The sequence below is a fragment of the Triticum aestivum genome, chromosome 2D (genome assembly GCF_018294505.1).
Source record: "Triticum aestivum cultivar Chinese Spring chromosome 2D, IWGSC CS RefSeq v2.1, whole genome shotgun sequence".
Classification (NCBI taxonomy): domain Eukaryota; kingdom Viridiplantae; phylum Streptophyta; class Magnoliopsida; order Poales; family Poaceae; genus Triticum; species Triticum aestivum.
The window spans coordinates 6761783-6787072 of record NC_057799.1 but is presented as its reverse complement, the minus strand read 5'-3'; the positions used below and the strand labels follow the sequence as shown (position 1 = coordinate 6787072).

General features: G+C 47.1%; 1 long non-coding RNA gene across 1 annotated transcript; it reads right to left on the bottom strand.

Annotated features, from left to right (window-relative positions):
* Nucleotides 1-223: 223 nt before the first annotated feature.
* LOC123050988 (uncharacterized) lies at nt 224-1880 on the bottom strand. The gene is made up of 2 exons (XR_006423881.1): nt 1654-1880; nt 224-741 (listed from the first exon to the last, which is right to left on the bottom strand). It is a non-coding gene; the product is annotated as an uncharacterized lncRNA (long non-coding RNA).
* Between the last annotated feature and the right edge of the window lie 23410 nt (nt 1881-25290).

The window sequence follows — 25290 nt, the reverse complement described above, 5'->3', positions numbered from 1 at the left end:
TCATTTGACTGTGTACCTTGGTGTGTTATTTATCTATATGGCGATGCAAGAGCCTGTTTCGAGAATTTAGCGAATCCGAGCCTCTTTGATTGTTGATATCATTGGTCTAGGATTGATTACCACACAAACCGTGTGGTAATTGGAGCCTCTTTTACATTTGCCATTTATACAAGGAGCCTGGTCACACATGTGAGATCATCGTTTGCTGCAGGGCAACGTTCCATGCACAACGTAATGATGTATCAAATTGCCAGGCATGTAGTCGTTACACAGCACAAAAACCTAACAATGACATAAAGGATGCAAATTGGAAAATGATGAAGCACATGCTCCTGGGTGGCTAACAATATTGCTATCACACCGAGGAGCATTCTTATTATAGGTTTGAATAAGTCGCCAGGAATCGAAGATGTAGGCGAGTAGTGCGGTGTGGCGGCGGAGAAGGTGCGCCTGTACTAGTCCTCTTATCATGCTCTAACGACGAGAGAGAGAGAGAGAGAGAGAGAGAGAGAGAGAGAGAGAGAGAGAGAGAGAGAGAGAGAGAGTCCCTTATTACAATGGTCTCATTCCTCCTCCACTCTAGTACATGTGCGAGACTACAATTTGCTGATGCCAGGCAACCAGCTGTAATGCGTCTACATGACTTTTGAGGAATGAAAAATTAAATGGGACAAAACCCCATATACTTTCAACAATGACAAGGAGGACTGCGGCAAGCGGGACACCTGGGGTTGTCACTCTCTGCAAGAACAATTTAAGAGACGCAAATTTTCCATTAACAATTCTGGAAGCATATTGTACGTAACACATTACTATCACCATGCTGAACCGAATTTTTAACTACTGCTTCAAGTAGAGCAAGCATTTCGGAAACAAACTACATGATGAGTCAAGGCAGAGGGAAGCTATAAATAGTCTTTAATTATTTCTCTTTGCCAATTTTTCATCTGACAACCCATATATTTTAGATATTATTTCGTGGGTTTACCAAAAGTGGGGGAGAATTTCGTCGAGAATCATCTTTGCTTGGAGTACCACAAGCTTTCCGGTCGTTTAATCCTCGACTCAATATGACTAGCATTTAAATAATGCATGAGAAGGCGAACTTGTAATAAAAATTTCTATTCTTTTTCTTGATATATCAATTGTCAAACCCTTTTTAATTTTTTGTTACCTTTGATATAAATAAAATTTGTATTTAGAACACATAGGTACGGTATATTAAGAATGGATATATATGCGAATATAAACATTTCGAATTTCTGTACAGTTTAAACCTAAAGTGCTTTAATGATCAAAACCCGTAATGACGGTATAATACTCTGTCTCCATGTAAGAGATGAACATTTGTCTAGTGAGTTAACTGATACTCTCTCCGTCCGTAATCATTTGTCGTAGAAATGATGTATCTAGACATATTTTTAGTTCTAGTATTTTATCCATTTTTGAGACAAGTAATTTCGGATAGAGAGAGTACTAGCTATTTTGTATTCCCTCTGCCAGAAAAAGCTTGTCCCTCGAATGGATATATCTAGCATCAAGTTAGTGCTAGATGCATCCATTTAAGGAACAAGGTTGGGACAAGCTTTTTCGGATGGATGGAGTAATAGCTATGTGGTCTGATGTGCAAAATTGAAAGGCCAGAGCACATACCGTTTATCTGTCTCGCACTCGGACCTGCCAGCCCTCCAAACGGCATCGTAACGAGCAGAATGATCTCCAGTACAACGAGCAGAAGAACCATCTTCATGTGGTAAAATGAAGGCTGTTGCACACACCACTCTCTTTCTCTTTGTATTGTCACCGTGCTGCTTCGTCTATCTCTATATAAGAGATTTGTCACCCTGTTGAACGCACCCACAACTTGGCTTTTGGATGGTTGTTGCTGGCAGCTGGCATGGACGCAGACACGCTCTACCTGCCCTTTTAATTGGCATCTTTGCTTGACTTTTGAAAGTGGAGACAGGCCGAACTTCACTGCTTCCAGCAGTAGACGTCCACCACGAGAGAGGTTAAGGTGCACCTCATCATTCCTTTGCAGACGTTGAAGAATCATTGTGCTGCTGAGTGCTGACTGAGATTATGTGAGACACCATGTATGCTCCGGGTATTCCAAAAAACAGAGGAAAAGAATGATGGAGTTGATTTATTTATTTATTTTGAAAAGGAGGAAGATCCCCTGCCTTTGCATCTGGGTGATGCATGCAACCACATATGATGGAACAGACACAAGAGATACTAGATGATACCCCACATGTTGACGTGGACGTGGATGTATAGTTTGTAAATATTTTGTAGAATACTAATTCGGTCCTTACGATGTAAACTAAGTGAGAAATTTCTACATAAGCCAAAAAAAAGGTTGTAACATAAAAGTTATGAATGTCACAATTAAATGCATTGTGATTTAAAAACCACTTAAAATCCAATAGTAGATGTTGCATGATAGAAGATTCTCCGGCGTATATCAGATGGATGCTAGTTGATCAAGCTAGTAAATCCAATGGCTACAATTTTTTTTGATGATGTGGAAGCACGCATATTAAGATAATTAAAAACTATAAGTGTGACCCGCACATTTGCGCGGCTAGAATTTAATCATCTTCGTACACATGATATTTTCGATTTGGATAGGGTCTCCAGCTCAATTTTTTTCCTTTTTTCATATGAATATTCTATATAGAGTTTTAGTACTTTAAATAAATAATTTGATAAATTGACACCATTATTATTGACCATCTAAATATAATTAACTTATTGGCACTATAATATTTTAAGTATATAAATGAACATTTACCAAGAAATAAATATAAATATAAATGTCTTTCTTTTGAACCAAGTTTTTTCTTGCTCCGTATGCGTCATCATTAGCGGTGTGGTGGCTCATGCATTCATTCCCGTAGATTTATTACATATTATCATTCTTAATATATTTTTCGTCGATAATTTGTCCTTTGATGCTAAATGATATTCGAATATATTCATCCATACATTGGCATTTTAACATGTCAAAATATAGATGAAATCTTATACAAAATTGAATTTCAACGGAACATATTACTCAGCTCGATCGCATAATTTTGGTCTGTAGTTCAAAGCACTACTATTTTAACATTCTTATCAAAACTGTACTTATATTTCTATTGATTTTGTACTCATCCTTTTCCCACTACATCTATATTTTGACTGATAGTGTTCTCTTGTTTTTGGAAGAGATCTCAAGGCGTCATCAATGTGGGTTATTTAACAGAACTTAGAGAATATATTTGACCATGACATATAAGTAACATTTTTTGCGTTCCTACTTTCGGTTTTATGGCTATTGAATATGATTGATTCCCATAATCTGTTTATAACAGATCCAGTCTGTTAGTTGATTAATTGGTGTCATCAGCAATTATGGCATTGCATGCACTTCATACAACTCAGATTGCTACAGATTGGTTTGCATTAAAGCCGATTTGGCTACTAATACACGTATACCTTTTACCTTTAGTTTTTAATCTCCACTGTCAAAATTAAGACCCATCATATAATCAACATGGCGGATTATTTAGCCCAAGTGGACCAATGTAATGTCTAGTATTTCATTTGTTCTCCTGGTTCCTTGGTCAACGACCCAATAACTCCTTAATATCATACCTTCTTGAGGTCAACACTCCGAGCCAACATGATATAGTTGGATTCCATTGATATGTGCCATGGCGTGTCTTTTTGACGAGACAATTGCATTTAATTGTTACAGTTTTAGCTTATGATTTTCATTTGTAATACATCAAATCTAAATGACATATGGGATAAAAGTATTTTGCATTCAATATGATGTTATTCTTCCATGTTGAAGCCATACACTTTTGCCTGTATTACTATAATAAAGATTTCAAAACACTGACTGTATGTTTGGTTACACACCTTATATGTTGCGAAGGATAAAGTATTTTCTTTTGCATTTATATTGTGTATGATTTCACGGGGTACTTCTTGTGACTATTTTTATTAAGAAAACTAAATTTCATATCAACCATTTTAATTACAAAACAAGTCATGATTCATTTGTAAAAAAAATTGTGAGAACAGAAATATAATTGTTTGGCACTTAGATTTTCATGTACCTTCAGTATCACAGTCCATTCTGTAACACCCGGATAATTAGGCTACAGTAAAACTCTCCTGATGATGCCATGTCATCTCTGTTACTGTTGCTAATCAAGTGTTAGTTCAAAACATTTCAAATGCAAAAAAATGAATTAGTGACAAACACCCAAAGTTTTCAAAAGTCAAAACAAAAATGTTCGGTGGGTGCCAAATATTGCACTGGTAATTATTGTGAAGAAAACATTTTTTAGAAAGTGCCTAAGTATTTTAAAGTGAAATAAAACAGAAAAGAAAAATAAAGAAAAGAAAAGAAAAGGAACCCCCACTGGACCAGGCGGCCCAGCTCACAGGCCAGACCGGCCCACCTGGCCCAGCTTGCCAACCGCCGGCCCAGCCCCCCTGCCTCGTCTCACTTCCCTGTTCCCCCGACCCGGGTCGGAACAGGGGTGCGTCGCCACCGGACCCCCCCCTCGCCGGCGTCGAGGAGAGGATAAGGCCGCCACGCCCCCGCCTCCTCGATCCCGCCTCCCACTCGCCCCCACTCTTGCCCTCGGTTCCTGCGCCTCTCCCTCTCCCCTCAGATCCACCTCGCCACTCCTCCTCGTTCCCCCACCGCAACCGAGCGCCGCCATGGCCTCGCCGCCGTAGAACTCGCCGCCACCGCGACCTCCGAGCCTCTCCGACGTGTCCGCTCGCTCCGCCTCCCTCGACTACGCCTCCCCGTCAAGCCGCAGGACGCCGGGCACCCTCGAACGCTGCCCCGGCCTCGTCTTCTTCCTTGGATGCCCGGCGCGTCTCCGACGAGCGCTGTTGACTCTGCATCTCCTATACCCCCCAAGGGCCTTTCGTGTGTGCCGCTTGGTGAGCTCCACCCCTCCTGCTCTCCGTTTGCTCTCTCGCACGCCCTAGCTAGCTTTCGCCGAAGCGCCCGAACGCAGTGCCACGGAGCTCGTCGTCGACGAGTCTCCGGTGACCAAATGGTCACGGGCGTGTTGCCATTGAACTCGCCGCGCCGAGTAGGGCCCGACTAGCCCTCCCATTTGCCCAATAGCGCGCCACATCGCCGTTGCCGTTGCTTGCCCGAAACACCCCGCCGCCGGCGACGTCGTACTGCTTGTCTCCAGCCACCCCCGTGCCTGCGACCACCGCCACTCGACGCGCGCTGTCGTGTGCGTTCGAACACACCCAACCGCGCGTAAAACCGTGCCCCATACCACCATTTGCCCTCACGCCCGACTCCGGCCGTCCGCCGATGTGCTCGCCGCCGTCGCTTCCGGCCACCTCCGGCCACGCCACCGCCACCACTAGACGCGGGGCACTCTCCTCGTTCGAACGCAAGAGGCGGCGCTCGTTTTGGTGCCCCGTAGGCGAAACCCGACGCCGTCAGCGTTCGGCCGCTACGCGCGAGCTCGCCGGAGCTACTCCGGCGGCTCCGCTGAACTGGCACACCTGGGGCCACCCCTGGGTCACTGCCTGGTGGCCCTGTGGGCCCGGCTGGCCCAGCTGACCAGGTCAACGTGCTGACTGGGCTGGTCCCAGCAGCTGACCAGTGGCCCCCACACTATAAACTAATTAATTAGTTAATCTAATTAATCTGGGCTAATTAGTCACTGACTACTAGGCCCCGCCCGCTAATTAACCCATTTAGTTAGTCTAAACCCCCTGTTACCGCACATGTCAATGACATGTGGGTCCCACTGGACCCACAAGTCAGTTTTGACTCCAGTCAACCGCACTGTTGACTGCTGACATCACACATATGTCATGCTGACGTCATCCCATACTGTTCTGGATAATGTTGGATTTAAATAAATAATTAAAATCAGAAAATGATTAAATCTTTAGAAAATCATATAAAATAATCCGTAACTCGGATGAAAATACTTTCTACATGAAAGTTGCTCAGAACGACGAGACGAATCCGGATACGCAGTCCGTTCGTTCACCACACGTCCCTAGCATAGTGAACCTGCAACATTTCACCTCCGGTCCATCTGTCCGAAAACGCGAAACATCGGGGATACTTTCCTGGATGTTTCCCCCCTTCGCCGGTATCACCTAGTACCGCGTTTGGGCACACCTAGCCTCACGCTTTGTCATGTCATGCATCGTTATGCATCTGTTTGCATTGTATTCATTGTTTCTTCCCCCTCTTCTCTCCGGTAGACTACGAGACCGACGCCGCTGCTGGTGCCCCGACCGACTACGCTGTTGACGACCCCTCCTTCTTGCCAGAGCAATCAGGCAAGCCCCCCCCCTTGATCACCAGATATCGCCTATTCTTCTCTATACTGCTTGCATTAGAGTAGTGTAGGATGTTACTGCTTTCCGTTAATCCTATCCTGATGCATAGCCTGTCCTTGCTACTACTGTTGTTACTTTTACATGCAATCCTATATGCTTAGTATAGGATGCTAGTTTTCCATCAGTTGCCCTACATTCTTGTCCGTCTGCTGTGCTTTACTATCGGGCCGTGATCACTTGGGCGGTGATCACGGGTATATACTTATATACTCTATACATGATACCTGTGGTGACTAAAGTCGGGTCGGCTCGTAGGAGTACCCGCGAGTGGATCTTGTGGCGGAGCGACAGGGCAGGTTGAGACCACCTAGGCGAGAGGTGGGCCTGGCCCTGGACGGCGTCCGCGGTTACTTCAAAATAACACGCTTAACGAGTTCTTGGTATTTGATCTGAGTCTGACCATTTGGTCTATACGCACTAACCAACTACGCGGGAACAGTTATGGGCACTCGACGTCGTGGTATCAGCCGAAGCCTTCGTGACGTCAGCGATTGAGTGGCGCGCGCCGGATTGAAATGGAACGCCTGCTAGGCTAGGTCTGCTTTCGGCTGCCCTCGCAACGTGCAGGTGTGCAATGGGCGATGGGCCCAGACCCCTGCGCCATAGGATTTAGACCGGCGTGCTGACCACTCTATTGTGCCTAGGTGGGGCTGCGACGTGTTGATCTTCTGAGGCCGGGCATGACCCAGGAAAGTGTGTCCGGCCAAATGGGATCAAGCGTGTTGGGTTATGTGGTGCACCCCTGCAGGGAAGTTTATCTATTCGAATAGCCGTGTCCCTCGGTAAAAGGATGACCCGGAGTTGTACCTTGACCTTATGACAACTAGAACCGGATACTTAATAAAACACACCCTTCCAAGTGCCAGATACAACCCGGTGATCGCTCTCTAACAGGGCGACCAGGAGCGGATCGCCGGGTAGGATTATGTTATGCAATGCTACTCTTCGACAGGATTAGCTATCCCCCTCTTATTCTGGCATTCTGCAGTTCAGTCCACCGATATGGCCCTTTACACATATATCCATGCATATGTAGTGTAGCTCCTTGCTTGCGAGTACTTTGGATGAGTACTCACGGTTGCTTTTCTCCCTCTTTTCCCCCTTTCTTTTCTACCTGGTTGTCGCAACCAGATGCTGGAGCCCAGGAGCTAGACGCCACCGTCGACGATGACTCCTACTACCCCGGAGGTGCCTACTACTACGTGCAGCCCGCTGACGACGACCAGGAGTAGTTAAGAGGATCCCAGGCAGGAGGCCTGCGCCTCTTTCGATCTGTATCCCAGTTTGTGCTAGCCTTCTTGAGGCAAACTTGTTTAACTTAGGTCTGTACTCAGATATTGTTGTTTCCGCTGACTCGTCTATGATCGAGCACTTATATTCGAGCCCTCGAGGCCCCTGGCTTGTATTATGATGCTTGTATGACTTATTTATGTTTTAGAGTTGTATTGTGATATCTTCCCGTGAGTCCCTGATCTTGATCGTACACGTTTGCGTGCATGATTAGTGTACGATTGAATCGGGGGCGTCACACATTCATTATTTATTGCCTCTAACATCCTATTGTAGGCAAACTTTATTATATTATTTTAAAGTAGTATATTGGTAATTTGTTTGCCCCACTCTATACTATGTACGTACACATGTAGTTCTAATCTGGATAGAAAAAGTATTTTTTGCCCATGAATAGAGAAAGTTTGTTATCACATGCTAGTGTAATACGTAGTCTGGATTGATTTCCCTTCAACGCAAAATAGGTGTCTGGATGTAGTACTGTGACCGGACTCTTATTTTCCTGTGGGCCACTCGAGGACTCCCGGTATTGTTGGCAGCTGTACGTTTTGTTAGCTGTCTGGCAGCTGTGATTTTTTATTTTAGAAGGGAGCTGACAACCCTACTTTTCCAATGCTAACGTGAGGTTTATGTCTAATTGTCTTGGACAGTTTTTTAATAGGAAACATAAGACTTGGATGGAAGACGTGTTTAATCATGTTTACGTGCCATTTCAAATTATTTGTATGAACCTATATTTATAGATAGATACGGGGTCACTCTTTTGGGCATATATAGGATATGAGTTAATTGCAAGGCACTACCACACTTCGGCACGTTGTGACGAATCAGTACCAGTAGTCATTTTTTTTGCCATGCAGTGCCAACTCTAAGCCTAAGTGTTGCAAAACGGTCTGACAGCCTATAAGCTCGTATTGAGCACGTATCTGACTGACCGGGCACACTTGTCAGGTGCCACGGTGGCATACCCGCGCGCACCACCCGCGCGGTCACTCGTCCCAGCCTGCTCGGTCGCACCAAGTAGCTTGGTCCGGTCCGGCCGAACCCGTATGCGACGAACCCTGGTTTCCTCCCCCCCCCCCGCCGCCCTCGTCTTCCTCTCCCCTCTCAGGCGATGGCGGCGGCGACTCCCGGCGGCGTCGACGGCGCGGGCAGGTACGGGGACCTTCCTGGCCTCGGCCCCGATGACCACTTAGGTCTGGACGACGTCGACGGCTCCAGTTCATACTACTCCAGCGCAGACGACGAGGATTTGGAGGAGGAGGCCACGCTGTCAATGGAGGACAGGGTGAAGCTGGCAGAGATATGGGTGGCCCACCCTACTAGTAGCCATCAGTGGACCAGTGGAGCTGCTGGCGGCGTGCTGTAAGTCGTTCTCTTCTCTGCTTCTGCTTCTTTCTGTATATTCCAAAACAGGGGGCTAGGGTTAGTGTTGCTCATGACAGTATAAATTTGTGCTGTCAATTGTAGTTTGGATGATGTTGTTTGGGATGTTCGTCTTCATTTTGATGCACAACACAATCTGGATAGGAAGATATGCAGTTCAGATGTTACATTTCTGAACTTATATGCACTGATGCACACACAAGGTTATTCTTTCTCTGATGAACTGTATCACATGAAGAATTTAGGCAGAGGAGAGGAAAGAGAGCATGGGTTAGAGTTAATTGGCACAAACATCAAACTGCAACAACTTAAGAAGGAATATGAGCATAGTTTAGTTCTGAATTTGCTAGTGAGGGCAACAGCACCTTTTGTATGTCAGATAGAAGAAGATTTAGTGAGATCAAACTACAGCAATGTCTGTCAGAGGAGAGAAGAAAATTTAGCAACTATATTGTATAGACCACCTGTTGTGTATGATCTCAGTGAGCCTGCAGTTCTTGCTGTTGATCAACAAGGTGTTGTTTTTCATAGTCAGTGCACACAAGAGAGCATAAATTTCAGTAAGGAGAAGCTCAAAGCTGTAATGGAGGAAGAGGCAGTGCTAGAGGAGGGACATAATAACAGTGATGACTCTGAGGCTGCTGCATATGACAGTGATAACAATCCTTTCTGCATGGAGAAGTACAGGATAATTGAAGACACAGAGATAATTGAGGGGAATAGACTAGCAGAGCAAGAAGTTGAAGATGAAGATTCAGATGAAGATGATGAGGATTCAGAAGAGGAACAATTACATTATGAGGGTGACACTGAGGTTGAGGACTTGTTTGAGATGGAGGAGGAGGAGGAGCAGGAGAAGGAGAAAGAGGATGAGGTCAATGTTGTTGCAACAGAAGAAGCACCAATGCAAAAACCTCCAAAAAAGAGGAAGAAGCTGGCAGTTAGGAGAGGCCCTACTACTAGGACACATTCAAGTGTGTTGGAGGAGGTGCAACCTGATTTCATTCCTTCATCAGATGAAGAAGATGATGGGTTGCTGTTTGAGGATGATGATGATGGACATGAGCCAATGTCCTTTGTTCTACCTAAAGGGAGGAAGAGTAGGGCCAAGAAAAGAAACCAAGGATCTGGTACAATGACAAACTTGAGCAACCACATCAGCAGTTATGTCTGTACATGTGCTTCAAGAATCAGCAGCAATTCAGAGATGCTTTGTTGAGCTTGCACATCACACAGGCCAGAGACTTCAGGTATCACAGGAATTCAGACCAAAGGATCATTGCCTGTTGTAAGCAAGAGCACTGCCAGTTTTGCATAGTTGCTGCAGTTATCAAAGGGGAGAAGACTTTTGCTATTAAGAAAATGAGGCTGGAGCACACTTGCCCTAGCAGCACTGAGTCATCAAGGATCAGTGCCAAGTGGCTTGCAAAGACCTATGAGTCATTGTTCAGGTCTGATCCAACCACCAGCATACACACTCTAATTGACAACTGCAATGAGAAGTATGGTGTTGATGTGCCAAGGCACATGGCCTATAGGGCCAAAAACCTTGCTGTAGAAGCTGTGCTAGGAGAGCACAAGATTCAGTATCCCAGACTTAGGGATTATGCTCAGACCATCATGGATACAAACCCTGGTAGTAGAGTTATAGTTGCAACAGTTACTCCAAGACCAACTACAAAAATACCACATCCAGGACCAAGGTTTCATGCTATGTTCTTCTGCATAAATGGAGCAAGGGAGGGATTTCTCAATGGATGCAGACCATTCATTGGTTAGTAATGCTTTATAGTTCTTTCTCAATGGATGTAGTGGTGCTTTATAGTTCTTAATACTTAAATATATAGTTTAGTAATGCTTTGTAGAAGTTTAAATTGTTCTTTGGTTGCAACAACAGGTGTTGATGGATGCTTTATTAAGCTCACCACTGGTGCTCAAATCCTAGCTGCCACTGGAAGAGATGGGAATAATAATATTTTCCCACTTGCATTTGCTGTTGTTGGACAAGAGGACACAGCTAACTGGTGTTGGTTTCTACACCAACTGAAGATATGTCTAGGAGGAGAAGTTGGCAAATTTGGGCCTTATACTATCATGTCTGATAGACAGAAGGTATGCATGCATCTTTCTGTTATGTTATTGCTTTTGTGTTCTTCTGCATTAGCATGTTATGTTCTAGATGTAATAGTACATCAGCTAAGTCTAGCTATGTGAACAGGGGCTACTAAATGCAGTAAACCAAGTTTTTCCAAACTGTCATCAAAGATTTTGCCTTAGACACCTCTATGCAAATTTCCAGAATGCTGGGTTTAGGGGGGAAGATCTTAAGAAATGCATGGATAATGCCAGCTATGCTTATAACCAGCACAAGTTTAACATTGCCATGAATGACTTGAAAAATGAGAGTGAGGAAGCTTGGAAGTGGCTAAGTGGAATACCTAAGCACACATGGGCTAGGCATGCTTTTGACACTAACTGCAAGACAGACTTGGTTGTTAACAACCTGTCTGAGGTGTTCAACAAGTACATCCTAGATTTTAGGAAAAAACCTATTAGGACTATGATTGATGGTATCAAGGATAAGCAGATGGTGAGGTGGCATAATAACAGAGAGAGGGGAAAGGCATCTTTGTGGGAGATCACACCACATTATGCTGAGAAGCTTGAGGTGGAAAAGGAAAGGGCCAGATTCTGCAAACCTATTCAAGCTGGTGTAAATCTTTGGCAAGTGACCAGTGGGCAGCAAACACATGCTGTAAACTTGGAACTCTATACATGTGGCTGCAGAAAGTGGGACCTGTCTGGCATACCATGCAACCATGCAATATCAGCAATTAACAAGGCAAAAAGATTTCCAGAGAACTATGTCTGCAATTCTTCAAAAAACCTTTTTACCTTGCTGCATATGAACCAATGATATATCCAGTTCCTGGTGAACATGATTGGACAAGGACAAGTGGACCAGACATAGAGCCACCCAAATTTCATGTGAAGAAGGGAAGAAGGAAAGAGAAGAGAATAAAGGGCAAATTTGAGGTTCCAAAACCCAAGGACAGTTCAAGAATGGCCACTATAACATGCAGCAACTGTGGGCTCCAAGGCCATAGGTACACCAACTGCAAGCAACAGTTGAGACCAGAGTTGGCTTTGAGGAAAAACAAGCATGTGGTAAACTCCTGTGAATTGTACTTGCTATTTGGTCTTCTTTCCTTCTATGTTTTTTGTGCTAAACCTAAACCCTAAACTATCATGTTTCCTTGTATGTTTGCAAGGCACCTGCAAGATCAAGGAATGAAGATACTCCATCAGGATCACAGCAGCCACCAGCAAGGTCTGCTTCTGCAAGAACTACTTCTGCAAGATCTGCTAGTGCAAGATCTGCTACTGCAAGATCTGCTAGTGCTAGATCTGCTACTACTAGATATGCTTCAAGAACTGCTAGAGGGTCAGCTAGTGCAAGTGCAAGATTTGCAAGGCCTTTCACTGCCCCAAGATTTGCTGAAGGAGCTTCATCTTCTGGTCCTTCTACTTCTGGTGCTCCTTCAAGTGCCACAGGGAATTATACTCGTTTGATGTCGTACTTTACTGCCAGTGGTAACTTATGAGTGATAGAATGTTGCTACTTTAGTCTGAGTGGTGCTACAAAACTGATGTATGTTCTAATGGATTGCTAAGTTGAGTCTGATGTGAACTAAGTTGAGTCTTATGTGAACTGCAATATTTGGTCATTTGGCACTTGTGAACAACTCAATGCTTTTTGTGTTGTTCATTTGGCATTTCTGAAATAACTCAATGCTCATTTGGCTTTTGTGAACAACTCAATGCACATGTGTCATGAAACCATGCATGTACTGGATGATACTGCCACAATGGCCACATACTTCATTACTAAGATGAACATACCAAATATTGTTTACAAAGACACTAACTAGTAACACCTGACACTAACTTGCAACACCTGACACTAACTTACAAGGACCAACCTGACCACTAACTTACAAGGATCAACCTGACCACTAACTTACAAGGATCAACCTGACACTAACTTACAAGGATCAACCTGACCACTACTAGCATCTTCAGTGCCAAAACACTGACACTAACTGCAGCAGCATCTTACTGCACCAGCATCTAGCTCTGCAGCAGCATCTTGGCTGTCACCAAACCTACCACAAAGACAAGAAAAAGAAAGACAACATTCTGATATTTGGCCTTTAGTGCATCTAGCTCTGTATTTTTCTCCCTGAGCTGATCTTCCAAAGCCACCACCTCTCTTCCTCTTTGAGCTTCAGGCAGAGCCACAACTGCACTGTCATCTTCAAACACACCAACACTTGATTCACCTCTCAGCCTACGCACTTCATCTCGCAAATCTCCAATCAAATCACTCAAAAACTTAGGCAGAGGATCATCATGCCATTCAAGGAAGCCACAACCACCATGATGTACCAACAGAAATCAGGGTTTGAGAGGGGAGAAGATCTAATGAACAGAAAAGTATAACTAAAATGAAACTTACCATGGCATCCACGCAGGCGTAGTACCGCCTGCCTGGGTTCTGGCGGCTCCATGAGATCCATCTCGGCGCCTTCCTACGCGGCCTGCACCAGCAGAGCTTCTCCGGCTCATACGCCATCGGGCTCTCACGGTAGGGCACTGGCGACCTCGATTCGTCCCCTCTCCTTCCAGAGGCTCGACGGAAGCTGGGAGCCTGAGAACGACCCGAAGACCACGACATCGACATTGACTTGGACGCAGCCGCCGCCTGCGAGATCGCCTCTGCCACGGGCCTGCTCAGGAATCGCCTCCGCCGTCGCGTAACCCTAGTTTTTCCCCCAAATGCACAAACTGTTTCACTCAACTGTTTCCTGTTCGCCCCGCGCATTGCTTTAATAACCAGGGCCACCACTCAGTGCAATCCCTGTTGACAGTGGCCACGTCAGCGTTTGTGTTGCTCTAATGTGCGCTTTTTTGAGCATTTGGCCATCTAACTTGAGCATTAACTTGAGCATTTGGCCAGAGGTTCAAGAGGAGATATAATTTGAGCATTATCTAAATAACATAGCATACATACTGGAGTTCAACATAACCATAGATTCTTAGAGCCATAATTACTAGATTCTTACAACATTAGCTAAAGACCATAGCATAGTGGAGTTCAACATTGTTCACAACTACTACATCCATACATTACACTTAACTAAACCACCCTTCACAAAAGATTAGCAAAGCCTTCTATCAAAGCAACTTATATCATGATAGGTATGCTCTGCTTCATCTACCCAGATCATCTTCATCTACCTCATTCCTTCAAGATGTCATGGATCAACTTCAACTTCTCTTTGCTCTTCTCCAGTGACTTCAACTGAACAGCAAGCTGGAGCTTTACCTCATCCCTGCGTTTTATCAGATTCTCATGTCCCCTCTTGAGATCAGACATGTGAAGGTTCAACTGCACATTCTCTTCTGTGACTTTTTCCAAAGACTTGGTGAGCTCATCAACCTGGATCTTTAAATTGTTGTTGCCTTCAGCTAGCTTTTCCTTCTCTTTCAAATGATTCATCTTCATGTTCCTAATGACAGTGCCTTGAGCTTCTACCAGGTTCATCAGCACTTTGTACTTCTCTTTCATCTTGAAGTTCTCTGCCTCTTTCTTCTCCATCTCATTCTTCATGGCAGCCACAACTGATGCACTGGCTCTCTCATCTCTCTTCTCCTTAGCTTGCAGAGAGCTGAAATCCAACACCCTGTCCTCCTGGGCACTGAGAAGTTGATGGACATCTTCAACTAGTTTGTCATAGTTGGCATCCAGATTCCTTTTCTCTTCTTTAAGGTGGTGGATAGTAAGTGAACTTTCCAGGTTGTCCTTCCTCCTAGCAGTCCTGCTGTCTTCAAACATTTCCCAAAGCTTCAACAATGCATTTTGCATTGTGGGAGGCCACTCTGGGTCAACCCAAGCAAGGAAACCACAATTGACAACTTCCTGCAATATAGCAAACACTTATATTGTTACTCTCTGAAGAACTACCATTATGAAAGGGCACTTTTAAAAAATGAACTAACAACTGCAGAACTACAACCTATACATGTGGCAAACTAAACAATGCTACTTCAACTGCAACCTATACTGCCTCAATTAAAATTTAGCAACTACACTGCCTCAATCAACTAACAATTTGCTTCATCATCAGTACTAGTGAACATAGCCAACTAAGCTGCTGCCCATATACATATTACAGTGAACATAAGCATCAAAACCATAATCATCAGAACTACTAATAAATAACTAAACCATAAATATATTACAGTGAACATAGCCAACTAAGCTATTGCAGTGAGCATCAGTACTAGAAGCATCAAAACTACTAAGTGGTAAACTATGTGCTTCATCATCAGTACTAGTAACTATATTACAACTATATTACAGTGAACATAAATAGAGCATGAATCTTACAGGCTGAGCACAAACTAGAAACCTCCTGCCCGTCTCAAATGATTCAAAAGCTACACGTCGCTCAGTTGGCAGCCGATGCTCCACGCAGAGCCCCTCTGGTGCATTCTCCAAGCCATTGTAGTCTTGGTCTTCAATGCTAGCAGGAATCTACAGAGAGCAAATCCTCAAATCAGAAAACCAGATCATCAAATCCACAAATCCCCAAATCACCTAACCCTAACCCTAGCTCTACCACTGACCTGATAATGCATCCCGTCGTCGTCGGAGGAGATCTGCAGGCCGGACAAGTCGTCGCTGCTCTCATCCTCGAAGACCATGGCGCGGCGGCGGTGGCGGACGCGGCGGTCTGCGCGGCGAGCGGCGGCGGCTGGAGAGACGAGGGCGATGAGGCGAGGAGAGTGACAGAGTGCGGCTGGCTCCGGTTGGGTTCGACCGGACCCGGCTACATGGAGCAACCGAGACGGGTGCGAGAGTTACCGAGCGGGTGCGTGCAGGTAGGCCAGCATGGCACCTGACAAGTGGGCCCGGTCGGTCAGATACGTGGTCAATACGAGCTTATACGGCTGTCAGACCGTTTTGCAACACTTAGGCTTACAGTTGGCACTGCATGGCAAAAACAATGACTACTGGTACTGATTCGTCACAACATGCCGAAGTGTGGTAGTGCCTTGCAATTAACTCATAGGATATAGGATAAGAAGATTTGACCTCAGATGAAAACAAAACTTTGAAAACAGAATATTCAATACGTCACCTTCTTAAGTGGCAAGAAGAGGGCTTTAAATAGGTTCCCCAAAACTCGAACGGTTAGAGCATCTCCAGCCGCGCCCCCAACAGGCCCTCCCCAGGCGTTTTTGCCGCGCCGGCGCTAAAAAAACGGTCCAGTCGCCTACCCCCCCCGGCTCGGGCCGAATCTGGTGCCGGCGGACCCAGGCAGAACCCGGCGCCCTGGGGGGCGCCTGGGGCGCCGGCACAAGTGAAAAGGCGCGCGTGGGTCCGCCCTATCGGCGAGTCGAGCGCCTCTTCCCGCCATTTCTCCCCGCTTTTCCCCCAGTTCCCTCCCATTTCTCCTTTCCTCCCGCCATTCTCTCTCCCGCTCGCCTCCCAGCCAGCCGCCATGGCACCGAAGAAGTACGTCGTCCCCCCGCGCCGCGGCAACCGCGACCGCCTCCGTCGCCCAGCCGAAGCAGAGGAAGCCGAGGGCGCCGCCGTCCAAGCCGCAGGGCATGACAAATGCCGATTGGAGGGTAGAAGTACAGCGACGGGAGGCCGTCACCGCCGACCGGCGGAACAGGGCCCTTGCCAAGAAGGCCCGTGACAATGTGGTACCCGCGGGTGCCGCTGCCGCTTCCGCGGACCAGGCCGAGGCCGAGGCGGCACGCGCGGGGATGATGAATCCCCCCGGCAACCACGCGCCGTACGCGCCCTGGGGCCAGCAAGGTGTCGGGTCTCTAACGCCGCAGCCATGGGGATCGCCTGCCTACGCCGACGGGGACGTGCACGGTGGGTTCAACCCAAATGTCACATTCCCCCATGGACACCCGGCCCAGTGCACGCCCTCGCCCGCCTTCACCGGCGTGCAGTACCCTCCATACAACTACTTGCCGCCCGCGTACGCGTCCTCCCCGACGCCCCCTCTCCGTCGTTGCGCACTGCCCTTCTCGCACCTCGGCGACGCCGACGAGACCGAGACCGACATGGATGACATCATCGCGGAAGGATCGGCCGCGGCCGCCGCGTCTCCCGGGTTCACCGCGGATGAGGCGGTGGATCTTAGCGGCGGCATGGACCGCGAGCTCGGCTACGTCTACGGCGACGGGGAGCAGGAGGAGCAGGAGGAAGAGGACGAGGACGAGGAGGAGCCGGCGAGGAGGCGCAAGAAGAAGAAGCGGATGGCCAGGTCAGCCGAGCCGCGCATCAAGTGGGCGTCCAAGGAGGAGGAATGCCTCGCCGAGGCATAGTAAGTCGTCTGCCTCGACCCGACCTTCGTGAAGAGAAGACCGAGGCGCGGTGGTTGGCATTGATGTCAACAAGCACCGTCAAGCTCGACCTACTCCGGACCAACGTCGCCGCGAAGAAGAGGAACACCGACCTGGCTTTCCTGCTGGGCGGGGCGGACATGCTCCAGAGCACCGACGAGGCGGTCAAGGCATGGTACAGGGCACATGTCGGCCTCATCCTGGACTAGCTTCCCTCGACGACGCCGCCCACGCCCACGCCCACGACGACGCCGCCCACGCCCACGCGCATGCCGACGCCGCCAACAAGCCCGACCGATGATGCCGCCGAGACTGCCCGCAGCGCAGAAGCCACGCCGCCAAGCACAGAGACCCCGTCAAGCCCGCGCACGCCGACTCCGCCGACGCCGGAGGCCGACCTCGCCGTCTGATGCGCGTTTCTGTTCTGAATTTTGTACGCCGAACTTTTCATCGATCGCCGATCACCGCTTGATCGCCGGATTGTGGCGTTTATTTTTGGGCGCGGGAATGAACTACGTTTGAATTTGCCAAGGCTGAGGGGGAGGGGGGCGCCTGGGGCCGTGGCTGGGAGCTAGGCCGCCCCAGGGGCCGAAGTAGCGCCGGCTCGCCCCCAGGGCGCAGTTTTTCGGCGCCCTGGGGGGCCGAACGGCTAAAGATGCTCTTATGCCCAGATTATATACACCTGGAGGCTTCGGCCTGCCATGGATGTTCCAGGCTAACTCCGGCCGGGCAGGTTATAGTGTCAACCGAAACATTGCAACCTAGGTTGTGACCTTTTTGGTAAGCAGGAGGCTGGCCAAAGATGCCGCGGAGACTCCTGGGCCGGAAGGTTTCGGGCACCCTCCAAGCATGTTCTGGGGTTAACAGAAGGATTGCAAAGTGGGTCGGAGGGGCTGTGCCAAATGCTCAGAATAATAATTTGATTTGTGGGGTGGCTCTCTCGTGCCATGTTGATATTTTGTGGGTGCAAAATGTCAGCGTACGTGATCTGAATCCCACCACTTCTCAATGATGCAACCCCCCCTTATAGAAGGCATATCCTGTCAACTCAAATGAAACAAAACCAATAGGGGGGGGGGGGGGGGTCTCCACCCATGCATGCTTGTCTTCAGATATGCCTTGGTGGTGTGTATTAATCTCAAGCACACGACTCAAACACTAATCTTGCTGTCATTAACACCAAAAATATTTACGGTCAAATATGCCCTTTCAGTACCTTCTACCATGAGGTTTGAACCTTCTTTGCTTGATATGGGTCTCTTGGACCTCTTCTTCTTCATCCTCTTGCTGCTCTTCTTCTGTGGGAATCATCATGAGATGAACATCTTCAATAGTTATTTTCCTTTGCCTTTTTATCTTGGGATCTTTGTTTGCAGTGCTCTTTGGCTTATTGGGGGCTAGCTCCTAATTTCCTTGGATACCTTCGACATGAGGAGCACTATGAGTGCTAGAACTTCCTTGGCGAGGAAATCTTTTCTATTGAAGCTAGAACCCTAACCCTATTGCATTTTCTTGATTGACCTACCAAACTATGATCTGTGTGGGTTTCAAAGAGATGGTCAACGTGTAACCTTTTTTTGCGGGAAAAACTTCCAATCTATTCATCTTCAATCATGGCAATAGAACGAACAAAAAAAATAATAAAAATTACATCTAGATCCGTAGACCACCTAGCGACGACTATAACCGCTAAAGCGTTGCCTTCATCGCGCTCCCTCGCTGGAGCCTGGAAAAACTTGTTGTAATAGACAGTCGGGAAGTCGTCATGCTAAGGCCCAGTAGGATCAGTGCACTAAAACAACAACCGCCACCGATGAAGAATAGTAGATCGGAAGGATCAAACCTGAAGGCACACAGACGTAGACGAACGATGACCAGATCCGAGAAGATCCACCAAAGTCAGACCCATCAGAGACACACCTCCACACGTCCACCGATGATGCTAGGCGCACCACTGGGACGAGGGCTAGGCGGGAAGAACCTTACTCCTTCACAGAGCCGCTGTCGTCTCACCTTCCTGAGTAGGACACAAACCCGAACAAAACTCAAATAAACATAGAAAATGAAGCACTCTCACCGGCAAAGGTCGGGATCCACGACGCCCCCATGGCCCTAAGACCACTGGAGACGAGATGGACCAACGCCGCCGCCGACGGGAGGTAGAGGAACCCTATGTTTTTTTGGAGAGGAGGTGTGTAACCTTGATGCGGAGAATCCTATGCATGGAATAGGACGAAGATGCACGAAGGGGTAGAAACGCACCCAAACTCGTGGTGCTTGTCAAAGATGGCGATAGCGGGGGCGATTGCCATTGGCAGCCGAGAAAATTGGCGATGCGGATAATCAATTTGGGTTAGGTGTTGTCTCAGAAGAGAGCCGAAGATGAGTCTCGATGGCTTCGAAGCGTTTTGGGATGGATTTTCTAAAACGTTTTGGTTGCTGCATTTAAATACTCGTTCCCTATATGGAATATCCAGACAAAACTCACTCGGAGGCTCCAAGTTGTACAAATGATAGTTTGAAAAGTTGATTGATAGCTCAGGGTGGGGAAATGTTTGCTGATTCCTGAGGGGAAGATGATATTCAATTCGCACTATTCAGAATGACCGGATGAACTGTGTTCGGTGGTTTCGAAGAACACAAAATGTTCGCTCAGTAGTCACCAACATGGGTCAGAGGCTCCGAAATTCCTTGTTCAGAGGGAGCAAGTAGATTTGTTCCAAATTTTGTGATTAGCAAGAAATTGAATTTGAAATAAAAAGCAAAGATATATAGCTAGAGGTATCCTTAGGCATTCTTGTTGCATCCAATTGGCATCGAACCAATTCAATAATTGCAAAATTGTGTGTGTACGAACTTCAAAATAACTGACATAACTTTTTATTTTTCCTGATAAGAAAAATACATGAAAAATAAAGGAGGAAGATTTTTTGGGGGGGGGGGGGGGGGATTTAGGGTTAAAGAACAAAAATAATAAAATAGGGGCTCTATTGAATTTCGACCATTCACTTTCACCAATAAGATACTGAGACTTCCTTCACATTTGAAACTGCTGAAAAAAGTTTTTTCATCACAAAGTGGTCTACGAGGACTTGTGGGAAAAAGATGACATTTGTTGCCTTATTTGGCAAACAAAAATAGAGTACGTCATAAAAAGTAATCGTTCTGTTAAATATTAAGAATCAGTAATTTAATCATTCATTTTTTTCTCATTTTATTAATTTTTTAGTAGTCTTAGCGTAGTCCTAGATTTTTCATTTTGATGAGCCTCGGTTTGAGGAATTCGTGGAATTTTCATAGAATAATCAATCAAGGGAGAAAGAATACGAGTCTACCGCTACATGAAAACATCTCATATTGAACCCTTTTCTTTAACTAGTTCGAAATTGTTACAAGGGTTTATTTAGATGGGACTATCAAAATAAAGGACACTCTTATCTGGCGCCGCTTGCTAGGAGGGGTGGCATTTGTAAACATTTTGCTGGCAGTTTAAATTGTGTGGGGGGTGACAGTTTTTTCAGAACAGCATGTATGCCAGTTTCTAGGAAGATGGAAAAACTGAGCAAAAACAAGCAGAAACTGTCATCGTTTTATGTTGCGTCGCAAGTTAAAATGCCAACAAACAATGTTCGTATGCCATCCCCTTCCTAGCTAACGTCAGTTAGATAGCATTACCGCAAAATAAAAGAAAGGAAACCCCTATGTAGTAACCGACTTGAGGTAATCTTTTCATTAAATACTTAGGTTTAACTTACTGCCAAAATTCCACGAACCATTATGTTGCCAACTATCACATTTTTTATTTGGGTTGCGCTAACAAAACATCGTTTTACATGTCTCCGAATTTCCTTGCAGCAACGCGTGGAGGAATCATCTAGTTCTAGATAAAAAAGGGAAGAAAACAATGATAAAATTAGCCAAAAGCGAGTGAACATAGTCTTAACTACATAATGCATGGTCAAAGTCTTCACCACGTAAACGGCCTTGACTGCCACGAAGAATCAACTGACACGCATGGTCAAAGTATGCCATCACTGGAAGGTGGACGAGGACAATGCCGACAGCATCCTACGGAGAATGGTGACCAATGGCGCGTGGAAATTGTGTTTCACCACTCGATTTATCTTCCCGATGTGCAGCACAGAGACGGTTTACACGTCTGTCACTTTTTAAAGTCAAGCATAGCGTACTGCTTACACTACCAGGAAAAGGCTAATTAGTGGCGCATCTATTTTGGCCATTAATAGCGCACTACAGGTGCGTCACTATCATCACGCCACTAGTAACTAATATTAATGGCGCACCCCTGGTGCGCCATTAGAATACCAGACAATAGTGGCACACCGGGGAGTGCGCCATTAGTATGTCAAACGGTGCGTCGTTACTATGCCTCCCAGGGGGCCATATTTACGTTGTGCTCTGGATTACTAATGGCGCACTTTTAGGTAGTGCGCCACTAGTGTGTTTATTGCAGTGCGCCACTAAAGTGCAGTATGGTGCGCCACTAGTATGAATATTAGGAATTATTATTTTTTCTGATATTTGCACATGTTACAAAATATATTACTGCACAGAATGTAGACAGCTCAACATATAAACAACAGATTTATCGAATACAATAGAAGATTAGTCTCCGAATACAATTCATCATATTAGTCTCCGAATTCAAAAGACCGAACAAAGTTAGAACATTACAAGTCTCGAGACCGCGAGTAGCGAGTTTGTCTTCACATTACAAGTCGATATCGATCATCTAAACTACCATCACATAGAAGAGAGCTGCGGTCATCACGATGAGCATCATCGCGATGAAACTGGTCTTCATCCGGTTCCTCCTCCGCTCCCCCCTCTCTCCTGCTAGATAGCGCGCGTATCTAGCTTCCGCTTCCGTCCTAGTGGTGTACCCTTTGTAACTGTTACCGCTAAAACGGTGAACCTATCTCCGACACTCCTCCCAGTCGTCGTAGACTTCGGGATCCTTACCCTTGTACACGACGTACGACGGCATCTCTATGCACTAGCCAGACAAAACATTAGTAGCAAATCACAGACAATACATAAGCAATATATAAGTATGCAACAAAAGGATCGGAAGAGAAAAGCAACACATTAATAGCACGATTCATGGTCCTACTAATAAATAGCATCGATTACATATAAGTTGAACGACTGTCCAAACCAAAGAGACATACAAGTTCATTAAAGTTTAATTACAACATGAGCTAATCGATATTTCAGAACTACATAGCATCACTACTTTCGACTCGACTCAGGGACCGGAGCGTGGATGAAGCCGCAGTCTGTCGTGATGGTCATGAAATCACGGGCGTTGTCAGCCTGCATTTGTAGCGTTGTTTCTATCTCACTGTTGGTCGGTTGATATCTGAGGTAGAACTGCCCCGAGGTACGAAGGACATCTTGATGGATGATTTCCGCAAACTCCGACTGGATGCGAAAGAATTCTTGTCTAATATCCGCGTCCTGGATTGCCGACAAGCTTGCGGCCCAATCTTTGAGATTATTTGGTAGCAGAAGGTGATTATGGTCCCGTACGATCGCCCGCATGTGATGGAGGGCGTAGTAGGCATCCTTCTGACCGTCAGGCGGCTGCTTGACGCAGGGGAACGTCGTATTGTGGGTGAAAACGTGCTTGTCGTACCTACGAATTGGCCTGCTGAAGGTGCCTCCAGATCTGGCATAGCCGGGGAGAACATCATCAAGAACTTTCTTAATATCTGTGTAGTCTTTCTTCGACTGACGGTCCGAGTCGAAATACGTGGCCATGGAATATTTCGGGCTTAAGAGGATGAGTGTGCAATGTGTGTCACTGCACAAAACATGGAATGTTAGAAAAAAAACAACGATCGAAATCTAAGAAATCATATGTTACGGGGCGGTGAGGGGATGACTTACTCGGGAAAGTAAGGCACGAGGAAGTTATCCTTATCTGGGTTTGCCAGAATGACGCCTTCGAGGTATGAACTCGCGACTTGCTGGACCCCAGCGCTGCCCAAGATCTTGGCACGCATGTAGAAGGTGTCGAGTATCACGATGTCCGGGGTCTTGTCTCTAATGATTTGCGTCTCCATACTCAGCGAAAATAGCCGAACGAAGGTGTAGTGCAGCTGATGAAGGTTAAACATAGCGAAGATGTCATCAAACCGCAGGACGATCGTAACCCGATGGCGCTATCCACAAAGCCCTTGCCCTCTGGCACCTTGGCCATGGAAACCGGGTATGCCACATCATTCTCGGAGAGACGCCGCTTCTCCAAAGAAAGAACACTGTCATGCAGACTCCGCATAGCACCGGTTGCAGCATTGAGCAGATTAGTCGGTAGCATCGGCCTACCCGCCACATGCACCCTCCTCGAGATATCCTTAGGTGAAGGGGGCCCGTCCTGAGCACGGATCGTACTCGGTGCCGGCTGGCTCACACCCTTGTTAGTTTTTCTTTTCCGTCCCTTCTTCTTCTGCTGTAATGGGATCGAGTTCTGCTCAGAGACCGCCTTCTTGAGTGTGTTGGGGCTGATAATATTTCGCACCTCGGCTATCTGAGGCTCGGTGAAGGCGGCAGCTGGAGGCGTCTCCTGAGAACTGAACGCCAGACGACGCCTGTTGCAATTGGGTTTCTCCGCGGTACTAGCTAGATCGTCTTTTGCAGGGTTGGGTTCTTGAGAAGGAGGCCCCAAGAATTCGTCACCATACCCATGTTCGTTGAAGTACTTATCGACGTTGGTAAATGTACCATCGTCGTCGTCCGGATCCTGTGCCATCTGCATGTTCGGATCCTGTGCCATATGCATGTCCGGCATGTCCGGTAGCGTTGCGGCGGTCTTGCCATAGCTTGGCGCTGGCACGACTAGCGGTGTTGTCTGTGGAGTGGTGTCCCCCGCCCCCAAATGAATCTGCCTCGTCGGCCAAAGCAGGGGCCAGCTTAAGCAGGCGCTGAGGGTCATCACATCATCTTCGTCGGCCCAGAGGGTCGAAACGGAGGTAACAAGTCGTCGCAGCCCCGCAGCACCCGAACCAGTTGAACCCTATACACGTTGGGTGGCATCGGATTACCGTGGAACAGGCGGTTGCCCGGCTGAACGATTCTGGCCTTGGCGACATCGATCAACTCGCCGTCCACGAAGTGCAGGAGAGTGCATGGAACGTCGGCGGCGCCCTGCGAAAACATGTAGGGCGTCAGGGATGCCCAGTCAAAGGTAAGGAGATGAAGTCATCGGCCGAGAGGCTTAATTAGTTACCGTGATGGCGTCGAGCACGGCTAATGTCGAGGCACCGCCAATGGCGGGCGTGCAATTGACGGAGGGGCCGCTTGCTGCCGAGGTGTCAGCTTGCAGATTCTTCCCACACTCGGGTGCATTAAGCTGCAATGTCGGCGCCGCCGCGGGAGACACCAATGCCGGCTCCGCCGGAGACACCAATGGCGCCGCCGGCGCGTTGCGCGGGTTGCTGCCCGTGAAGCTGGGAATCGGGGGCGGCCCCTGTTGGCCGCCCACAATCCACGACTGCAGCCCAAAAACCAAGGTAGGTATAATGGCGGTGATCGTCGCTCCTAGTTGGTCTCGCACTTGCTCTTCGACCATCTCCGGAATCCGCGCCACTTGTGCCTTGAGTTGTTGAACCTCGCGCTCCTGGCTTTCCGAGATGGTCTTTCTCTCCTTTCGCCCAGCGGTATAGTATTCCGACCATTTCATGGACAAGCCTTTGCCGGCCACACGACCAGCTGACGATGGCTTACTGAGCTTATCCTTGTTTTTCATTACGTTCAACA